This window comes from Meleagris gallopavo, chromosome 1, assembly GCF_905368555.1.
Source record: "Meleagris gallopavo chromosome 1, MGAL_WU_HG_1.1, whole genome shotgun sequence".
In the NCBI taxonomy this organism is placed as follows: Eukaryota; Metazoa; Chordata; class Aves; order Galliformes; family Phasianidae; genus Meleagris; species Meleagris gallopavo.
In genome coordinates this window covers 152858277-152871948 of record NC_139404.1, presented here as the reverse complement: position 1 = coordinate 152871948, position 13672 = coordinate 152858277, and the positions used below count along the sequence as shown (strand labels likewise).

General features: G+C 41.0%; 1 protein-coding gene and 1 long non-coding RNA gene across 2 annotated transcripts in view; both read left to right on the top strand.

Moving 5' to 3' along the window:
- The window catches only part of UCHL3 (ubiquitin C-terminal hydrolase L3), a 252357-nt gene that overhangs the window by 40836 nt on the left and 197849 nt on the right, over nt 1–13672 (top strand). The window lies entirely within an intron of this gene.
- LOC146545713 (uncharacterized) overlaps nt 1–13672 on the top strand; it is a 40506-nt gene that overhangs the window by 7800 nt on the left and 19034 nt on the right. The window contains exon 2 of the long non-coding RNA XR_014880893.1: nt 1708–1794. This is a non-coding gene — a long non-coding RNA (uncharacterized LOC146545713). The remainder of the gene's footprint in view (nt 1–1707; nt 1795–13672) is intronic.

Below are 13672 nucleotides of genomic sequence, written 5' to 3'. Positions count from 1 at the left end.
TCGTGTGCGGCGATGGGTAGCAAAATAACATACAGGAGAGTCCAGATATTAGGTATGTTCCAGTGTTTGGCTGGTCTTAGCTGCAGCCATGCCTTTCTTCTCTAAGCCAGGATCCTTGTCACCCTGATGTGTTCTATGGGAGTTCTTAAAAATCCCTTTATAATATATCTTACCCAGAGTTCCTTACTTTCTAATAGATACAGCACAGTTTTATCCCTTTTAAGAAGTGGTTAGAATAGCAGTGTATTCATTCCCCTTTTGCCAGATTTTTCTTCAGTAGGGATGTTATTTTTAATAGCTTAAACTGTGTTCAGTTGCATCAATACAAATATATCAGGTTCCCAATATATATAGTTTCCCACTTTTAACATTCAGCTGAATCAGCTTGTAGCTACTTCTGGGTTTTAATTGCTTTAATTACAGCTTTAGTGTCTTTAGTTTTAGGAAATTAGCATATTAGATGGATTATCTCCCTTTTTCTTAGCCTTTGTATGGAGCTCTTTCCTGTTAAATACAGAAAATCATAATTCAGTACTAACCTTATTACTTAGACATGAAAGCAAATTGGAAACATGATTGCTGCTTCCTTTCATTCCTATAAACAAAAAAATATGTCCAGTTGTTAGAACAGATTTATCATGAATGATAATGGACTAATTGTTCACACAACCCTACCAATTAACACCATTACAGCAGGAATTAATTTGCCTTCTGACATTCAGGACACATGTTGCACTAACCAAGGGTATATGTGCGTACCCATTAATGTAACCTGACAATCATATCTGTGATTAGCTCAAAGTCTTTCACTGAAAATCCACTAGAACGGATAATCACTCCTATAGAAAACAATCATTAATAATATACTCTGGGCAGTTGACTCCCTCAGTATTTTTAACACTAGCTGCAGTGACATTTTATATCATTAAACATCTTTAACCCTAAATGTGAGCCTTTCACAAATACTTCTATTCATTACAAACAGAATGTGTGAAGTGTTTCCAGGAGACTGCATCCTTTACAGCCCTGATCCTGCAAATGCTTGTCTTTGATGACACTTGAATGTGGCTATTACTCACATGCCTAAGGTTAAGCATATTCATGTCCACTGGATCATGTCTAGCATTCTGAAGCAGGAACATTGCCTAGGGATTAGTATACCTCTGGGAATAAATTTTCATTGATGTGCTTCCATGCACAGTGAATAAAGAGTCAATGATGCATGCATTTCTTTTCTTTTAATGAAAATAAATCCATCCTATGTCCTCTGTGAGACTGGTTTATCACCGTACATCATAACTAAGTGAGTCACAAGTCACTTAAGGCCAGTCCTGCCTCCTCAGATCTTATCTCCTTGTCCCATGCTGGTTTCAACTCATGAAAACACAGCCATTAGCAGTATCTTGTCAGGATTTACACAGTGGAGGACAATTTCAAACCTGTTTTCTATATTTCAAGTCAGCCAGTCAAATAAATTTCATCCTACTTTTATAGGACCATACTGGGATGGAGCTCAATGGGTAGGTTTGGGTTTGACTACTACAGCAGCAGATGGCCCAGTGAATACAGGACTTGAAAGGATCAAGGTTGTGAAAAACATTAGTCACAATTATTGATTAAATATCATTGCAAAAGAGTGTACTTATAGTTCATTACTGCTACTTCAGCAAACAGGAGAATAATTGCAGTTTATGATTCTTCACACAGGCATTCACTGTTTCAGGAAGACAGTAGATTGGAAGAGGATTGAGATCGCAACATGTGAGCAGCAGAGGAATAAATACACAGATACAGGTAAGCACAATGCCTTTACTCGTATGAGAATGAGTTGTATCTGTCCTAATGCACTCTGATGAAATCATATGGAAGGGAATCGAGAGCAAAGTTCTACAACCAGGTTCCTTAAGAGAGAGAAAAAAAACAAGAAGAAAACCCCTACACACCCTAAAATCAACAGCATGGCACTACACATGTGCATGCAGACTTGCACTCCTGCCTTGCCAATTTCATTGTAAATGCTGGCTCTGCATCTGCCTCACGACTGGAGGGCAGAACCAGCAGCTTCAAAACCCAGCCTTGCCAAATTTTGAACTCAGACAGAAAAATACTGAAGAGATATCTCAGTAATATCCCTCTGTACTCCCAGGGAACAGCTAATTCAGACTTCAGCTTGGTAACAAGCCAGTCAACCCACCACAGCCACAAGAAGGATGCTACAAGTCCTCAAACTTCAATTGGCTGCTGCTCTCTCTATTCTGCTTCATCCTGCACCCCAGAGAGCCCCCCAGTTGCAGCGTTGCCCACGCCTCTCCATCCGTGCTAGGAGGTGGGGATATCCATGGCAACCAGCCTCCAGCACTGGGCTAAGAGCCCCCAGCCTCCTTCTGCCTCCGCACTGCCTATCATCAGCAAGCGTTTCCCCAGCTGCCTTAGATGGGGATGTGAGCCTCTGTCTCTCTTTGTTCCTCATTTCCTGAGGATGCCCTCACACTGATCACGCTGCTGGCTTAGTTCATACATTATAAAAAAATATATGTATATGCTTTCCACCAGCAGTCATCCTGCACCTTTCCCAGATTAGTGCTTGGTAAGTGTCACTGACAAACATACAAGTTCCAGCCATGCCAGGCCTTCATAAACCAGGCAGCCATATCATGAATAGATTTTATACTACAGGTAAACTGTGGGATGAAATATCTGTAGTTGCTATGAAGCCATTGCTTGTGCCAGAGATATCCAGGAAGGTAACATGTCGCATTGCTCGGTGGGGCTGGAGGAGCTGGCCTGCACACCGTGGGCCTGTGGAAGGGCAGCTGGGACCCCCATGGATTTGCAGCAAACCTATTAGCCATGGACCATGGTCTGTGGATGATGAGCAAACATGGATGTGAGCTTTCATACTGATTTCAGTTAATTTAGGATATCAGCAGCCCTGGATCAAGCCAGGCTGCCAAAGATTCTTGAAGTCTGTTCAGGGAGTGTTTCTATTCTTGCATGTGAGCTAATATTTTTTGATATCTAGCTAAATATGACTTGCTGGGTTTGTATTCCTTGAATGAAACACTTCTTTTTTCATTCCCTGGCTCTTGCCAGATCCTTGGAAGAAAGCAAGCCAGCAGTGTGATAGGAGTGCAGCACCAAGGCTGCAGCACTTCCAAGGACTGATGATAAACCTCTAACTGCACCCAGGGTGCCTCTGACTGCTGTATTACTCTAAAATGAGGCTGGAAACCAAGTATCTTACCTCATCTTTGTCCAGAGAGGGACCACTGTCAATTGCCTCTGGGTGTACATTCCTAGGAATCTAGCCTTCCCTTTGGCTAACTCACACAAAAAAAAAGCCTACACAGCTCTGCTTTGTTGTAAAGGCCTTTTAGTATTAGTCACTGGATACACATGCTATTAGAATACCTATGAAACATCTGTAGTAAAACTAAGTTTTTATTAAAAAAAACCTCACATTTGTAATTATTTTAAACAGTAAGGTGTGGGTTTTCTTTTTGGAGGGGGTTGGTGCTTTTTTTTTTTTTCCCCCCCAGATACACAGAAAAATCAAAGCATCTGCAGTCTGGAGAACCTCTTTATGTCCTCTGTTTAAATCTAAATCCCAAATCCCTGTAAGTTACTGTGAGGTGTGGGTCACAGAGGTATTGCAAGTGACTGATTGACGTAACTGGCTGAGTTGGCATCAACATCTTCTTCAGCTGTGTTGTGAAAACAGAAAAATCAGAAACCCATGTTTTCCCATGACACATGTGGTGGATGGGCCACATATGTGGCCTATTAATTCAGAGAGATGATATATACAGGCTTTATGCCTCATCCTTCTAAAAAGGTTATTAACTGTCTTGCTTACATCTAAGGGGAGAGATTGGCCAGAGCTGTCATACGTTCCTGTCAGATTTTTCATACTCGCACGGCAAATTAGGGCTTTGGGGAGTTACTAAAAAAATAAAGATAGGTTGTTTGGTGCTGAGAGTAAGGAAATGTTGAATGTGATATTTGCATAGGGTTTAGCAAGAAGAGGATCAGAGCAAAATTCATCTCTGTGGGGGAGTAGGGGCTAGCTTGAGTCTCATGAAACACCCCATTAAACCCTCACAGCTTGTGTTATGCACTCCACAGCACCGGCTAGAGTAGATTCTTTGCACAGAAAAAAATACTTCCATTAAAAAGAGCAGTCTGGCTTGGCTGTCCACAGTATTTCCCACTGACTTCAAAAAGATACAATGCAGTTTTAGGGTACACTGATGCTATCTTCAAGTACAATGAAACATATCAGATGCAGCTATCACTAGAACCTTGAAGGAGAGAGAGATAAACAGAGATATCATTGCAGTTTTCTCCTACAAGAAACAGCCAATACTGGTCAGGAATAAAAAAGCTATAGAAGTGAGACATTTCTGTTCTAGAAGTCCAGTTGCAGGAATCCTCCATTTTCATGTGATTTGTATTCTGAGAATGCTTGCTGTATGTTAGTATGTATGTTTACCAAAACAATATATTATCAATGCTGTCTCCCTAGGCAGCCCATTCCAGTGCCTGACCACTCCTTCAGAGAAGAAATTATTCAGAATATCCAACCTGAACGTCCCCTGGCAAACAGGGATTACATATATACAGTACATACCTTTTACTCCACATACATAATAGAATGCTAATAGTTATAGGAGCAAAGGATATCTCTGAATAAACAGCAAAAAAGCCCTAAAAGACTTTCTAGGACTGGTGAATTTCACTATCCAGAACCTGGCTGTTTTTTCCTGCTTGATCTTGCACTGAAGTCATCATAATCATGTTTTATGATGCCACAGTCTGTTGCCATGAAAATAATTGCCATGTCATAAATTCAGCATTATAACTTTACTGTGGGATGAAGAAAGAGAAAACAGACTGTGGAGCTAAAAACACTTGGTGAAGCAAACAAATGCCTCTGAAACTAGCCACAAAGTGATGGGGGAAAAAGCAGATGAAAACCTGAAAGTAAGCAGATGTAGGTGGTGGCACAAGACAAATTTGCTCCCAGCGTGAAAACTCTCTAACATGAGACAAACCGGAGCATTTAGGTCACAGAACAGTCATGCCTGAATGGAAAGAGGAACATATGGTATTTTTTGCTGTTAACAGGATGTGCCTATGGCAAGGCCACTACAGTTGGATTTGCTTCAATTCAGAAATGCTCAGCTCAGCATAATGTTCTGGTTGGAATTCAGAAGAGAAAATCAATTGGTTTGAGTTTTTTCCCCCATGAATGATAGAACAGACAATGCAGAAATGCAGAGAAATAACAATGTGAAGAATGGAAGAATCTTCAGAGACTCTGAGCTGGGGCACTGATGGCCCATGTATGAGGCCCAAGCTTGGGACTGTTCCTGTGCCTTTCCTTTTTACTCATGGTCAGCTTTTGCTCTCCAAAAATGAAGATAGTGATGTTTAGTGATATGGGTGAAGTTCACTGGGTTGGAATAAGGGAGATCTGGATTCTATTCCTGCCACTTCCATCACTGACTGAGTGATATTGGGCCACTTGCTTTGCTATGCTGCATCTTCCTCGGCTTGAAAAGGACTAACAATACTGACCTCCTCTAGAAAGAGCTTCTCAGTCTGCAAAAATCTGGATATTGTTATTCTGATTGGCATCACTAGGGATCAATTTGTTAATATTCAAATGCTTAAAGTAATTTTAACTCTTTCATAACAAGCCTAGGATTGTTTTCATAGTCAGTGGTAAAAGATGGGCACCTCCAATGGCAATTCAATTCATTCTGGGTTGAAACTGACCTAATTTCTGGAGGATATAGATACTTAGTGTTTGGATTAAGCTTTTACATTTAAAAGAAAATTACAGCTACTCTGAACCACACCTAGTCCTTTCCACCTTATTGCTCCCCTTCCCCACTTTAGTCACCTCTATGTTTTTTGCTTTTCTTTAGGAATTGCATTCTCTGTTTGCACACAGTATTTGTGGGACTCAATCAGATCACTGAATGTCAGTGCAATCCTCAATGTGAACATTTAGAATTATCTTTTGAAGGAAATGTAGAAATGCTGGAATTCTCAGAAACTGATATCCTAAACTGTGAAGAACATTCTGCTACCAAAAAAAAAAAAAAAAAAAAAGGGGGAATGGAGTCAGCCTGTCCAGATTTATTTTCCAAATACAAAGGACTTAACAGTAATCTTACTTGTGACTCCTAACAAAGTAAGGGCAATCTTACAGATATGAGTGTGATGCTTATTTCTCCTATGACACGTTTTGTGGGGCTTCTCTGAATTGATCTTTGACAATAATTCAAAAACCAGCAGTGAGGTGGCATACTGTAGACTTTGGATCAGATCTGTGGTGAACCACATTGCCATGTCCACATTGGGTTTCACACGAGTATGAATATGTCTTTCATGTGACTGTCCTTGTCACAGTAACCTAGGGACATAACAAAGTAGGACAATGTGATGCCTGGGGAAAAATTTCCAATAAAAACCCTTGGTGCTCATAATGAACCTCAGAACTAAAGAGGCTTGATGATATCACATCATCAGCAGCCTTTGAAATTGTACTTTCTCACCTGAGCATGAATGGATCAAAATTAACATTTTAAATGAGATAATTTGCTACAGGTAGAAGCAAGGAATCAATTACACTTTATCTAGGTCTTTCTAGTGCAAGAGAGTGTGAATGAAACTGCAACATTTAAAAGAAAGAACAAAGCATTGGCTATGCTATCTGTTAGCTCCAGAATGAAGAGGAGATTTTAGAGACATTTCACCAAAATGAGATGCTCCCTTTGTGAGCTTGTTTTATTTAATTTAAAAACAATAACAGCAAAAACTCATGGCTTTCACACTTATAGTAAAATGTGACATCTGGAGCAAGCTAAAGGTAGTTATGTTTGAGGCATCAGTCTTATGATCTGTTTTCTTTTGACATTTTCTGTTACGCATTTGCCATTAACTCAGCATGTTTGCTAGTTCGTTTGACAACTATGTTACCCTGGGTGTAGACTTGCTTATCATATCAGGTTCACTGAGGTTCAAGAGCAACTCAAGTGTGAAAGAGAAGTCTCATTTGGTTGGAGAATGTATCTGTACTTTCCCCAAGGACACATTGACTCCCAGACTACTGTGGGACATCATGATTTCTCATCAGCGTTGCAGAGGTTGAGAGCCTGAAAGGTTTTTTTATGTTTTATTTTTTCTCTGCAATGATTTAACAATGGAAATTTACATCACATGAGGTCTTCCAAATATAACCCACACTAATGAGAAGAGATATATTTATCTCCCTTTCTATTTCTCTAAGACCACCACACATACAACTAGTAGAGGGTTATTAGAAGTGACGTCCCAGCTGTTTTAGTGTCTTTGTAGTGCAGATTAATTTATTCACTAGGTTTATACTAATGAACAGAGGAACCCAGAGAAAAATTCCTTCATTGGACTGTAACAGATATCATGGCTTTTATTCAATTTCTAATATTAAAAAAAAAAAAAAAAGAATCTTTGAAAGTACAAAGAAGCAATAAGATGTTTTCCACTGCATGTATTTTTGCAGTCCAATCTATTGGAATCTTGTAAAATTATTCATCGTCTTTTCTTTTGAGATCAGTAGAGAAAGAATATCTCCTCTCAACTACTTCCTCTATGCTTGAGATAGCTACTGATCATGAGTAAGTTACTAGAAATTCAGCATCATGTCTATAAAGAAAGAAACAGAGTGAATATTAGTGATGAGTAGGAGATAAAGGTTGGATGCTTTATATAGATGACCAACCATATTCTTTCTTGCTTTTCTGAAATATATAAATAATATAAATAAATAAATAAATATATATATATATATATAATATGCATAAAAATTTCAACACTATTCTTGTTGTCTTTCTTTATATCTCTGAGTTTGCTCATGTCTGGGCAGACTTCCTGTAGTGAGCAGTCCTTACTCCTTATCTATGCCCATTACTACCATTACAGGGCAATTTTTTTTTTTCCAGAAATTTAATGTAGGCCGTTTATTATTGACATGAGGCAGGTGGAGACATGAGACAGCAGTTTCACCAGTTGCAGCTCCAGCTGCTAAGTTACTGTTAAGGCAACTAATTTCATATTTTCTGCTATTGTCCCTTCAAGGTAGGTGAGGTTTGAATTAGTTGTTAGGATTCTTTTTCACCGATCGCCATGTCCAAGAAAGAAAAAGAAAAGTATGGTTCATTTGAAAGCAGTACTTCTACTTCAGTTTCAGTAGTTTCCAGTTCAGTAAAGTAGTCTGCAACTCTGTGTTTGGAGGTTCAGCACATTGTTTAGATGCAAAGTCACTGCCTTTTAGTCTGGCCAATAACTTTTCTTAGCCAAATTCCAGAGGGATTTCAATTACAAGTCTAGACATGACCACTTAAATGGCTTATTCTAGAGGGAAGATGATTTATTAAATAAAATATTGCCTAATTTAATCATGTTGCGGAACTGACTTCTCTACTGATGACCTGGAGAATCCAGGAGGAAATGTAAACTCTCTCATCCTGCTGTCAGTGTAAGCAGTAGCCATGCTACCACCTGAGCTGTGCCTCCTGAATAGTTTGCCAGTAGATGAAGACTAGGAAGCATTTCTAAAACTTCAGGTGGTCCTGCACTTTGAAGTGTAAGGATCTTGAAGATTCAGTGGCAAAAATTCCCAGCTCAATAAAATTCTCACAGACTCACAAAATTGTAGGGGTTGGAAGGGACCTCTAGAAATCATTGAGTTCAACCTCTCTGCTAAAGCAGGGTCCCTACAGCAGGCTGCACAGGTAGGTGTCCAAACAGATCTTGAATATCTCCAGAGAAGGAATGTCCACAGTCAATCTAGGCAGCGTATTCCAGTGCTCTGCCACTCTGCAAATGGATGAAGAAATACAGACAAGTTTATCTGGAAATGTAGAACTGTTTATTATCTATTGCTATTACTATCTGCTCTGCACAGACATTACAAAAATTGTCAGTTCTAATGTACTGACTACTAAGTAGTCCAACCAATTTGGATTTTTACTCAGAAGCAGGCAGCTGTGGTAAAACAGTGCTAAAACAGGCACTTATCTGTGAGGGGGATTTAAACCAAAAGGTTCCACCACAGCTCCACAGGCATTTGTGTATGGAACGTGTTTTTGAAAGAACATATGAGGATCTGTGGTGATAGAACAATGGGAAATGTCTTCAAGCTCGAGGAGGATAGATTCAGCTTAGATACAAGGAAGAAGTCTTTTACAGTGAGGGTGATGAGGCACTGGGACAGGTTGCCCAGAGATGTGGTTGGTCCTCTGTCCCTGAAGACTTTCAAGGTGAGGCTGGATAAGACCCTGGACAGCCTGATTTAGCTATGCATGTCCCTGTTCATTGCGGGGGAGTTGGACTAGATGTCCATTAGAGGTCCCTTCTAACTCTAAGGATTCTATGATTCTATGATATACCATCATGGGTAGAAACAGAGGGCCTGGACAGTAGGTGTGATCCACAAATGGATCACCTCTTTGCCAGAACAAAGAAACACAGGGGAGTTGGCATATCCATGATCCACACCATGGGGTAAAACACACTACCAGGAGGGAGAACTAGCCTAGCACTCCAGAAGGCTTTGAAAAATGAGGCAACACACACAGCCAGGGCTACAAGAGGGACTGGTAAAACCCCCCATCAAATTTGACCCAGTGGCATCCATACACACACAGAAAGAAGTCTTAGAATCAGAAGACTGAGAGGACTTTATTACAAAGGGGTTCTATCCTTTATCTGCATTCACCCTCCAGAGAGAGAAATTACTGTTGAGCTTGCAGGATTTAATCAGTTTCCTGCACTGAATCCAGAAAAGTGAAGTATGCATTTTGGAGCCATGGCAGAGATCTCAATATGGTGATCAGAAGAGAAAAAATCAAAGTGTGTCAATGGTGAAGGATGAACAGAGGTGCAGACAGTTCCCCATCATGTAGCATGGAAGCATGCAGCATGCTGGACAATGCTCACAGAGGCACAGGGGGTTATTCTGACTTTACTTCATCTTCCAGTGAATCTGTTAGGTGACTAATGCCCTGTCACCATCTCTATCCAGTAAAAGTGGAAAAGCAAAAATCATCACTAAAGAATCCATATCTCACGTCAAAGAACAGCAATACCAGAAATGTTATGCATCTACACTGATGCAAAGTTGGAGTGCATGTAGAAAGACAAACATATTTGAAAGGCAAACCTGGGAAGCCCTGCCAGGTTCTCTTCCTTCAGAAGGTAAGGTCACCCCTGCCCCAACACCAGCGCTGACATCATCCAGCCAACAGGGTAAAATGGAGAGACAGTCTTGCATACTGTGCTAGTTTGATTAACTTAAACAAAGTAATTTTTATCCAGCTAATTTCTGAGATGGGAAACAGCAACAACAATGTTCACTGCTCACTGAAAGAATAAATGTATCAGGGTAGCAATTTTTCCCCATGAAATACACAAGTAATTGAAGAAGGGATCTTAGAGAGGAGACAAGAGGAGATAGGTTTTACATAACACATACACTGCAGCTCCATATAGCAACAGGTTCTCCAAATCCTCCTAAGGAGAGTTAAAATGTCAGGTGTGCATTGGTTTATACAGTCACAATTGTCAAAGGTCCAGCACCAGGCCTGTACTCACTCTTTTTTCCCTTTTGCTTCAATGAGCTCATATATTCTGAGCATACACAAACATGTTATCTTCTTAGACATAAGGCTTCAAAAACAAGAGGAAAGGCATGCTTTGCCAGGTCTGGACTGCTTGCAGGATTGTTCAGTTACACAGATCCCCCGCAAGGGGATTCACATGAGAAGACACACAGGGTATAGATATGGATATGACAGGGGGGAAAATCAAGCCAACTCACTAGCATCAGAAGAACATTCAAAAATGTAAAACCCCCAAACCAGATGCTTTCCAATATTCTAACTGATAACTGATGAAGCTGTGAGAAGACAAAGTTTATGAGGATACAGATAGCAGTTCTCCCATGAGGAAACAAATGGCCACGATGCCACCTCTTCCCTCCAAGAGGTGTTTTCCTCATTTTCTCTCTAGAACTGGGAATGAATTCACTGAGAAAGCGGCTTGTGGAAGGCATGAAATCTTCTGCTTAATATTTACATCTTCACCAAGATGGATATGGAAAACAGGTCTGGGAATGAAGAAGCAAGCGGCCTGGGGAATACTGGGCCTGGCTGAGACTCTGCAGAGGCAGACAGCCATCTACTGCCAAAACGTGAATCAGGGAACAGCTGGGAGCTGCATTACAGAAAGCTTCATGTGAAACAGCTTTGCTTAGCACACCAGGCCATCCATACCAGCCAGCATCAGTTGCAAACCTGTCTCAGAAAACAGTACCTTGTTCTCTCACTGACACCTCTGTGCTTCATCCAGGAGAAAAAAATCAGAAGCAATGGAGAGGATGCCTTCCTTCTGTAGATGTGCTGCAGGTTTTTAGTTTCTAACTGCGGAAAATCCCTCCTCCCTCTCCGTCCACCCCTCTCAAATATGCAGAACTGAATACACAGCGAATCCCCACAGTCACAGAGCTAGAGCTCTGACAAGGACGGGCAGCTAGAGGCTGCCAGCAGAGCAAATCGGAGCACTGGGAACTCACTGCAAGTAGCTGAGCATCAGGTTATCCGGATGGGATGTGCTCAGCTTCCCCTCATCTGGAAGGCTGGGAACAAAAGCCTCCTTGGCAGGCATTAAATGCAGCTCCCCTCGGTGGTAAACCAGGGCCGGAAGTGGGGGGCAGGCAGCAAACTGCAGGCTGTCCCTAGGGAATGGCCTATTTGAAGCCTGCTTGCAAACATCTCTGTATATGCACTGCATTTTCACGGAAGAATAATTTAATCTTCATTGCCATCATTAATTTTTGACAGAGAGCACCATACAACATCCTGTTTACAGCCCACTAAATCTCCATTATGAAGCTGTGCTTACAGAAAGAAGAACAATCTGCAGAGCTGCGTTAACTTCTATGATTACATTCCAGCCCTGAAATACAGAAAGATGATAAAAGTTTAAAAAAAAAAAAAGAAGAAGAAAAAAAAAAAGAAAAAAAGAAAAGAAAAAGAAACCAGTAGCATTTTGCTATGCTTTTTTCAGGACCTGAAACAAGAAAGTTTTGTTTAAGTAACTTATAGCAATAGAGCAGATACCTTTAAAAATGCACGTCGAATATATCAGAATTCATCCCTATTGCAATATTTACTCTGTTGTCTCTGGCTCCATTGAACAGAAAGGTAAGTCCCACTGTTTAGAACCATACAGCAGAACAGAAATCCTGAGACAGGGTATAACTGAGAACAGTGAGGTTTCACTGATACTTCTTCCTTCTCCTACTCACGTCCTTTAATTTAGAAACCTAAGAAGTTTGCTGATTTTCCATGGGGTAAAACACACTACCAGGAGGGAGAACTAGCCTAGCACTCCAGAAGGCTTTGAAAAATGAGGCAACACACACAGCCAGGGCTACAAGAGGGACTGGTAAAACCCCCCATCAAATTTGACCCAGTGGCATCCATACACACACAGAAAGAAGTCTTAGAATCAGAGAATCCTTGGAGTTGGAAGGGACTTCTGAAGGCCATCTAGTCCAGCTCCCCTGCAAGGAACAGGGACACCACAACTAGATCAGGTTGCCCAGGACCTTTTCCAGCCTTGCCTTGAAAGTCTCTAAGGATGGGGCATCTTCCTTGAGGTAACTACCAGTAACTTGTTACAGTAGGGCAGATCTCTACGGCTGTCACCGCTGCTGGCACACAGCAAAGAATGTATTTTCATTGCCATTTTCATATCACAAGTCTCTTTCCTGGCTGTGCAGACCTTCACATCTGCAGTACAACTTCACACCAGATCACCAGCAGTGCTCATGCTGAGCTGACTGCCCTACACATCCAGCCATTTTAGTGACAGCCCTTCAACATTCAAGTAAGCCCAGTCAGCATCTGCTGAAAGAGCAAGAGGTCCCCGTCATAAATCTTCAACCAAACATTTGTTCTCCATTAATAGGTGCACATCACTTATAACCAGAAACTTCACCCTTTGGGGAACTATGTGACACTGGACGGTCACATTTCACCAGACAGAGCCCAGCAAGCACTGGTAGCACCATTTCAATGAAAGAAATGTTCTGTTTGGATGTTAGTAAAAAACATATTTTCAGAAAAAGTGATGAGGCACTGGCACAGGCTGCCCAGGGAGGTAGTGGAGTCACTGTCCCTGGAGGTGTTCAAGAAAAGGGTAAGTGTGGTACTGAGCGACATTGCCACTGGCATGGTGGAGATGGATTGGGGTTGGACTTGGTGATCTTAGTGGGCTTTTCCAACATCAGTAATTCTATGAAAATCCTATCATTTAGACCAAGACTTGTCCAACTAAGTCAGGTGCACCTAATTCATTTAACATTTTCTCAGAAGTCAGTGAAACAAGAGAGATCCCTCCAGAGAGCAATTCCAGTCTTAGACTAAATTACTTCAAAATTAGCATAAGATCTGGATTATCCTCTGGAGGTCTTTCACTCCTCCCCTCCTGCAGAGAATGCATAGAAACACACTAATTAGTGCTGCATGTTGTGAAATAAATCTGGACAATACCTCTCCTTGAACACATGGCCTTTCCTTAACAGTGAGATGGGATTTTCTCTTTTGTCGTGGTTTAA